The 9,587-nt window shown below is 35.7% G+C and overlaps 1 non-coding gene across 1 annotated transcript; it reads right to left on the reverse strand.

Moving 5' to 3' along the window:
* Window positions 1-8,053: 8,053 nt before the first annotated feature.
* Window positions 8,054-8,159, reverse strand: LOC140855135 (small nucleolar RNA R71). Its single transcript, XR_012138165.1, has one exon. It is a non-coding gene; the product is annotated as a small nucleolar RNA R71 (small nucleolar RNA).
* Between the last annotated feature and the right edge of the window lie 1,428 nt (window positions 8,160-9,587).

The following is a 9,587-nucleotide window of genomic DNA, read 5'->3' on the forward strand; positions in this document are numbered from 1 at the left end:
TCATTGAAGACATCTTTATGAGCTACAAACTGTTGATGCTATTTCTTGTCGCTCGTGAGGTTGTCTTTGCTATGTTTTACCACTCTTATATACTTTTGTTTTCACGAATATTTGAAACGTCTAAAATCTTCTTGTTTTCTTCATCTTTATATATGTTTGATTCGAATCATTCTTGAGATTATTTGGTGACTTTTGAATTTTCTTTGAAATCTGGATTTGCCTTTAGCTAAATTATTCTCGAATTTATTTTCTTTGAGTTAAAGGAATTCCAAAACAACCATCCCCAAAATACAAAAAATGCAATGTTACACCGTTACTGTATCAGTGATAGATCATCTAGGACTTAAGTTGTAGTAATACATGGTAGATTTGATAAACCATTAAAAAAACATATAAAACAGATTTTCTTTCCATTCATAACCAACTTGCCCATTGGTGAAGGGCTAAAATCATGACTAGGATCACTACCTAAAAATACTTTAACAAGAACCTTAAATAATGAATAAAATAATAGCTTAATTATGCAAAAAATCTAATATTTTTTAAAGGTTTTTAATTACATTTCAAACTTTTATTTAGTACAATCAAGCTATCTAACTTTCAAATTAGTTGAATTTGGATTCTAACCATAATCTTCCTTAGCCTATCATGATGGAATTGTCACATGATAGAGCTTTAAAATATAAAAGAGAAGGTCTTTAAAGAGGTTACATAACATCACGTCATAATCTTGTTATGATAGGCCAATAAAAAGTACAATCAGAATCCAAATTGAATCAATTTGTAAGTTGAAGGATTTGATTGTACTTATTGCTACAAAGCTCCAGAGGAAAGTGGGCAAGATTGGTACTGAGCTGAGCTGGAGAGCTGCTGAAGGTTGAGTTGATGTAGACCATGAATAAACCTATAAAAAAAATTCTAAAATCATGAGATACCCTCCGATTTAGGACCCTCCGATGCTTAAGTCAACTGGGACCTTGAGAATAGATAGTGAAAATGGAGAAGTAAAAAGCAAAAAGTATTAGTTTGAAAGTGGAATGAAGTGGAGAGAACTCTGATTTTCTTCAGTAGAAAATTTAGTAGAGTTTTATCTTGTGAGTTCAAACTTACCTCTTAAAGAGTACCTTATCCCCTTTATATAGAGGAAGCTCGCTTAGGTTTTAAGAAAAGTTTGCTAGGCCATTAGAGATCTATTAGACCATTAAAGATCTATTAGACCATTAGGGATCTATGAGGCCGTTAGAAATTTATTAGGTCGTTAGGTTGTTATAACAGAATAGCTAGTTATGTAGAGATTGTGAGATGATTGCCCACATGGTGATAAACTGGAATATAGCTGAAAGACAGTTATTGCTAGGCTAGATGACAGCTGTTGGGTAACCATCTATATCTCTGATGGCATGTCGATAATAGACCAATATGGAATAGCTGATATTGGTAACCATCTAAATTGGGCATCATGCATTTAGTATCGATAATCATGTTGGAGGATAACCAAAGTAAGATGTCGCAGATCAGCCATAGTCCGATATGAAGGTCTTGCTTATCATCAATTCTGGATTAAACTAATAGATAGTACTAAAAAGGCAGATCGATCATATGCCGATGTGATCATGAGAAAATATTTAACTCAAATAATAATCTGGTACCACGTGTTCGGTGATGAGGTCAGATTAGCATGCACCAACATATGCACCCCACTTTCTAGACTGAAGCGAATGCTTCACATAGATGTGAAAAATCTCTCAGAGATCTCATCCAACCTATATTGTCATAATAAATGCCATGTTCTATCAACAATCATAAATATTAATTTTTTAATCATTCAAAGTGATGCACCATTTTCAAAAATAACTTGTTGTACAGAGTAATGATAAGTGTCTAAAAAATTGAGATTCCATAATTGCTTGAGCAGCTAATCTCTGAGACGTATGCACCAAGTGTCAAAAGGCAATTGTTGCAAGATCTTCGAGCAATATATTGGTCACAATATGGAAGTCTATATTGATGATATATTGGTAAAAAGCATTGAAGCAGATTGGCACATCACCGACTTAAAGGAAGCTTTTGGTAAACTTCGCAAATATCAAATGAAGCTCAATCTCAATAAATATACTTTTGGAGTAACTTTGAAAAAATTTTTGGATTTTCTTATAACTCAAAAAGAAATTGAAGCCAATCCTAAAAATATTCGAGCTCTACTTAAAATGAAGCATCTGAGTTCCATTACAGAAGTTCAATAGCTCATTAGATGAGTAGCTTCTCTCAGCCAATGTATTTTCAGATCAGCTGAAAAATATTTTTCTTTCTTTAAAATTCTCAGGCATATCAAAGATTTCAATTGGTCAGGAGAATGTCGAGCTACTTTTGATGACCTCAAGAAGTATCTTGGATCCACTCTACTATTATCAAAGCCGATGGAAGGTGAAGAGTTATTCATGTATTTATCTATTTTAGCTAACATTGTTATTTCAATTTTGGTCTGAAGTAATGCAGGAATCTAAAGACCAATTTATTACACAAACAAACTACTTAGAGATGCTAAAACTCGATATTCTAAAATTGAAAAAATAATTTATGCTCTTATCACATCGGCAAGATGGCTCCGATCTTATTTTCAAGCTCATTCTATCATAGTTTGATCAAACAACCTTTAAAGTTAGTTTTACAGCAGCTTGATACTTAAGGTTGGATTGCTAAATGGGCTATCAAATTTAGTGAGTTCGACATTCATTATCGACTTCGATCTTTATTGAAAGCTCAAGTGCTAGCTAATTTTATTGTTGAATGCTCTATTCCTGATGAAGAACTAATCTCAGAAGGCCTAGAAAATATCAATACAGATTTTTTCTAGAGATTGTATGTTGATGGAGCCTCTAATTTGAAAGAAAGTGGAGCTGGCTTAATTTTGATAAGCCCAGAAGGTGTTGTCACAGAACGTGCTTTGAGATTCAATTTTGATACTTCAAATAATAAAGCAGAATATGAAGCATTGATCATGGGACTTGGGATGGCTAAAGAACTTAATGTTAAAAAACTCAAGATCTTCATTGATTCTAAGCTTATCATCGGTCAGGTACGAGGTCAATTTGAAGCTAAAGATTCTACTATCTTAATATTTATATAATGTGAAAGAATTGTTAAAATGCTTTGAGAACCTAGAAGTCATACAGATACCCAGGTCAGAAAATGCCTTAGTTGATGTTCTATCTCATTTGGCCACATCGGGTTTCTGCGAGCTTAATTCCAATATTTTTATTGATGTTCTTGAAAAGCCCAGTATTGAGGCCTTGCTTATTGCCCAAATTGAATATGGACCACGTTGGATTGATCCAACGATGGAATATTTTACCAAAGGGGTTTTGCCGGCTGATCTAGTTAAAGCAAGGAGAATTAAAAGACAGGCCCCATGATATGTTATTCTAGATAACTAACTATACAGGAGAATTAAAAGACAGGCCACTGGACTGGGACTCTTCGACCAAGAGTCCTAATACTTGAGAATTTTGAGTCCTACGTGTTTGGGACTCTGTGATCGAGAATCAAGATTCTCTGATCATGAGTTTCACACATTTTGGGTATCGGGGTCAAGAGTCCCACTAGTTTGGGACTCTTCGATCAGGGTTTCATATCGATGGACTTTGATGCCCGATTGCCCATCAGATTTGGACTCAGTATTTATGAGAGATTTAATTAGTAATTTGATCACTAATTAACTCAATTTAATTGAATAATTATTTTTGGATCAAGTCCAATTGAATTGAATTCAGTTGGGTTTGACCCGATTAGGTTAAGAGTTGACCTAATCGTCGAGGTGGTTTGGTCTCTGATTTGATCAGGAGTTAGACTTAGTCAATTCCTGATTTGATTAAAATTTTATTGAGCCTAATTAAGCCTAATTGTGTTGGGTTTAATTTAGTCTAATTGTGCCTAACCTATTTTAATAAGGTGGTTCAATTAGATTTGAAACCACCTTGAGTTATCTCCCTGCGCCACCTCACCTCACCTGCGCCTATTTGAATTCACGAGAAACAAGTTCTCGTGAATTTTTTTCCATGCAGAAGTCTTCCCACGCCCCACCTGTGTGCGCCATCTGAGTGGATAATGATAAGGTTGGTTGGCCATTCAAATTCAAAGGATGTTTGAATTTGAATGGGCAACAAATCCCATGCGCCACCCCTTTCTTTTGTGCGCCACTTATTCTACACAAGAAAAGATTTCTCGTGAAAACTCTCCACACACAAAGAAGCCCATGCCCCTCTCTTCTCACATCTAGAGTGGATAAAGATTGGTTGGTTGGCATTTGAATTCAAATTCGATTTGAATTCAAGTGAGCAACCACCTAGCTTTATCCTCTCATGCTGTAAAGACGCATCTTGCACTATTTTAAAAGAAATGAGAAGGTGGGGCGTGCGACATCTGATCTCAGAGAGAAAAGGGGACATCAGATAGACCCTCTACATGAGAAAAGAAAAGAAGAGAAAAGAAAAGAGAGAGTGGGTGCAAGGTTTTTCTTATGTACCCTAGGATTTCTGCCTAGGGTTCGGGAAGTGAGAAAGTGAGCTACGAGTGTCGTAAGCTCACCAAATTTTAAGAAGAGTTTCATCAACCTCTTAAGTACATCTACTGATGATCTGGAGCATCCAAGAAGTCGACAGATCAAGATTGAAGGAGTTCGATCAACATCGACCGTCGAAAGGGTTCTACAACGAACTAGCATTCGTAAGGAGCCGATCAGATCGGAAGCTTCATGTGGATGATCCGCAGAGGCTAGACATATAGTGTGACTGTATTATAATGATCAGACCTTTCCGACGGTGATCAGACTGCAGCAATCGACTACCTGCACGAAGGTAATGTGTTCTGAACACATAACAGTAAAATATTTACTATAGAAGTTTAAATTTTAAATTTAAATGTATGCTATACATATCATATTTAAATCTTTGTGTAGGGTTAATACATGTTAATTAATTAGATTAATTAATAATTTTTGCTGTAAAATTATAATTTTGAAAAAGTTTTAAAATTATCATTTTACCCCTGCACTGAAATTCACTTCAAATGGTATCAGAGCAGGTTCTAAAATATGATATACATTTGCATGCATAGATTAAGTAGTAATCTAAAAGTTTAAATTTAAAATTTGAATTTAAATTTTGAAATTCAAAATTTGAAATTTGAAATTCGAAATTCAAAATTCAAAAAATTAAAATTCAAAATTTGAAATTTAAAATTTGGTTGAAATTTCAAATTTAAAATTCAAAAATTGAAATTCAAAATTTTAAAATTTGAAATTTGAAATTTATTTAAAATTTAAAATTCAAAATTTAAAATTCAAAATTTAAAATTCAAAATTTAAAATTTAAAATTTGAAATTTGAATTTTGAAATTGGTATATTTAGATATACTTGATCCAAGTAGCAAGTAGTCTAATTAGGTTGGTTGCCATGGTCGTCCGGTCATAGGAGAAAAGAAGGATTTAAAGGCCCTCTTCTCCCATTCGATGGGGTTCTCTTATGACGGTAGGGGTGCCTGATAAACACTTAATTTAAATCATTTAAAGTAGAAAATTATATTTAATTTATTTTATTTATTAAAAATTTGATGCTTCTTTTTATGTTTTACAGGAAGGGTACTAGCCGATACAAAGAGTCTGATTCATAGATCAAAAAGACTCAAGTTTGAAGAAAATTGGACTTAAAATAAAATTAAAATAAAAGAAAGATGCATACGGTATTATAGAAAATGAAGATACTATGCAAGGAATCCAAAAAGGATATAGATGTTATTGTGAAAAAATTAAAGTTTCTTTTTGGAATTGGAATAAAAAAGGCAGTGTTCACGCTGTTCCTGGGCGCGTGCGTGCGCGCGTGGGCGCGTGGGTGAGCGCAGACGCGGGGCGGGCGGGCGGCGAGCGGGCGCACGGCAGGCGGGTTCGCAGGGAGTTTTTGATGGCGGACGAACTGATGCTTATTAAAGGAAAAAAATTAATATTTAGAAATATTTTGAGAGGAAAGATTTGTATTTTCTTTATTTATTTATGATCTTCCCATCTCACCCATCCATCTTTTAGTCTTTAGCATTTTTTTTAGTCCCACATCGAAAAATCCTGTAAAACTCCTCCCTCCTAACACCTATAAAAAGGCTTTTGTACTCCCATTGAAGGGGGAGCCCAGAAATTCTTCTAGAGCCTTGCATAGAGGGATAGAAAGGGACTACTTCATGAGCAGCTAGGCTAGCAGTCTCGGGAGTGGAAAAGAAATTTTGTAACAACATAGAGATGGTTTATTATTCTAAACTTTCTTGTATTTCTTTATATGCAATAAAGATTATGCTTTTTATTTAAATCATCATGAGTTCTTTTTTTGCTCTCTTTCATATGCTTTTATTTATGCTTTCTTATTAGATTAATATTAGGAACAACTTTTACTTTTCGGAGATGCGCCATGATCTACGAGTACGGGGCGTGCCGAGGAAAGAAGAGTTGTTTACCTAGTACTTTCCGAAGATGCATCGTGATCTACAGGTATGGGGCGTGCCGAGAAAAGATAGATATTTTTTCTAAGATTAATCTTATCTATTTAATTAAAAGAAAAGAGATACAACTCTACTAGTGCAAGATTAATTCAAAACTTCCGAGCTCTTTATTTTCTAATTACATCAATTTTAAGATAATTTATTTTCTAAATCAAAACAATACTTCTTTCTTTTATTTTGTAATCTCAACTTAGCCCAAGGTCCCTGAGGATACGATCTCGACTCATCCTACCTACGTAGTGAGTAGAGTTATTTTTGGTGCTATCAACGACTACGCATCAAATTTTGGCACCGTTGCTGGGGACCTTGGCACGGTTGGAAAAAAAAAAAAAAAGCCACTGACATTTCATAACACTTAACTAAAATAGCGTAACCCCAAATATAAAAATTTCTAACTTGATTGGACACCTTGTTTCTTTGCATCTCATCTCCATAATTAACTTTAAGGGCGCAACCCATTAACTAAGATAAGGTGGAGATTTGATCACCCTTCCTTGGCCCACAAATCACTCCCTTGCATTTGCATAACCTAGACCTTAATCTAAAATCAACTAGACGTCAGCCCTAGGAATTTTGAGCTCAATAGGATAAGAAAGCTCTAGAGTTGAACCGAGTGCGGATTGGTTAATTGCTCAGTGTCTAAGGCAAGTGGTTAAAGAAAGTGATTTTCAATTGGTTCCGTTGACTGACCTGGCCAACTCAGTTGGTGTCTAAGAAAAGCAACGAGCAGGGAACCTCCCACATCTTACGCTTACCTGGCCGAGTCAGTTAGTCAGTCTTGAGCTTGGAGTGCTCAAAGGCGGTCTTGAAAGTTAGAAGCTGTCTAGATCTAAGTTAACCTTAGGATAGAGAGTCTATGCTTGTTTAAGTTGATTGCAAGTAACATCTAAACATTAACTAATTTCTCCCTTTTCATAGATTTAAGATTCTTAGGTTCTTCTCTTTAGATTTTCTTCATTCTTTTCTCACTTTATTATAAAAATATATATTATAAAAAAAAAAATTTCTGTGTTTGCTCTACAGTATAATTGTAAGGTGTATGCTTGGCCGTAGATCGTTACGACCAGAAATCTAACCTTTTGATCTAGAAATAGAAAGAACCTTTAGAGCCAACAGACATAAAAATATTGACCGAAATCAGGAGAATGATCCACCCAAGCAATTGAAGGAGTACTTTACTCCTTCCACATATACCTACTCTCCTTGTATTCAAGTGCCCCCTGTGGAGGCCACTCAATATGAAATTAAGTCTAGTATAATCCAAATGTTACCTTCATTTTATGGACTTAGTAATGAGGACCCTTATAAACATCTTGAAGAATTTCTTGAGATATGCTCAACTGTCAAAATTCACAACTTCTCTGATGATGCTCTTAGGTTAAAATTATTCCCTTTCTCACTTAAGAACAAAGCCAAATACTGGCTACATACTTTGGATTCCATGACTATATCAACCTGGGATCAGCTGCAAAGAGAGTTTCTCAAGAAATATTTTTTCATAGGAAAAACTAATCAAATAAGGAAAGCCATAACTAGTTTTTCCCAATTAGATGGAGAAATATTTCATGAAACATGAGAGAGATTAAAGGACCTTATTAGAAAATGTCCCCACCATGCTGTACCCAAGTGGCAGTTAATCCAATATTTTTATGATGGGCTCTCTGAAAGACATCGACAAATGGTCGATGCATCATGCGGTGGGACATTCATGCTGAAAAGTGAGGATGAGGCATGGAAACTATTTGAAATTTTAAGTGAAAATTTATTACATCATATGTCTGCCTCTATTAGAGATAAACCCATGTTAAACCCAAAGAGAGGTGGAATATATGAAGTAGAAAATGTCATAGATATCCATCATAAGGTAGATGAACTATCCCAAAAATTAGATCGTCTTCTAAATACTGGACAATCCCTGATTCTACCTAACCCAATCCAAGAAGTTTGTGCATTGTGTGCAAGTCCGAACCATTTTGTTAGTGAATGCCCAGCCGCACCTCAATTTTTTGAGTTTGTGCACGAGCAGGTTCAGCAAGCTCAAATCCAACAAGCTCGCAGACCATAAAACGATCCATATTCGAGCACTTATAACCCCAGCTGGAGAAACCATCCAAATTTTTCTTGGAGACCACAACCAGTGGTTGGTCCTGCCGTATCTCGACCTCAATATCAGGATCCAACATATAGGCATGGACCATACCATCAATTTCAAAATGCTCCTCAACCGTCTACTACTGGTCATAGCTCAGCTTTTGAGGAAAAAGTTCTGAAAGCACTAGAACGATTAGAAGTCAACACTCAGATCCTTAACTCCCACACACAATCTATTGCTAAGTTAGAGATCCAAATAGGTCAACTAGCGACTGCATTCAGTAGGAGGGAAGGAGAAAAATTACCTAGCCAACCCGAGAGCAACCCAAGAGGGTAATTTGTGATTGAGAGTTCTAATAACCCAGAAGTTTTTTCTGAACATGCCAAATCAATCATGACTCTGAGAAGTGGGAAGGTCATTGAACACACTAGTAAAATCAATGAGACCGATCCTAAACCTCTAACCGAATCCAAATCACCCAAGAACAAGGAGGACCTGAAAATAGAGAAGGAACCAACTGCACCGGAATCATCTTACTTGCCTAAAGCCCCATTTTCGGATGCCCTGAAAGCCCCTATTCCTGCAGATAAGAAGGGAGAAAAACTCGATGAGATGTTGGAATTGTTTAAGCAAGTCTAAATTAATCTTCTCCTTCTAGATGCAATCAAACAGGTCCCTGCTTATGCCAAATTTTTGAAGAATTTGTGTACCCAAAAACATAAATCTAGATCACAAATCTCAAAGAAAGTATGCCTCACTGAACAGGCTAGTTCTGTCGTCCAGCATGCCACTCCTCCAAAGCTTAAGGACCCAAGAGCCCCCATCATTTTCTGTGTTATAGGAGATTATCACATTGAAAAAGCTCTTCTAGACTTAGGGGCAAATGTGAATCTTTTACCTAGTTCGGTGTATAAACTTTTTGGATTCGGAGAACTGAAATCCACATCAGTCACAC

The sequence above is a fragment of the Elaeis guineensis genome, chromosome 1, assembly GCF_000442705.2.
Source record: "Elaeis guineensis isolate ETL-2024a chromosome 1, EG11, whole genome shotgun sequence".
Classification (NCBI taxonomy): Eukaryota; Viridiplantae; Streptophyta; class Magnoliopsida; order Arecales; family Arecaceae; genus Elaeis; species Elaeis guineensis.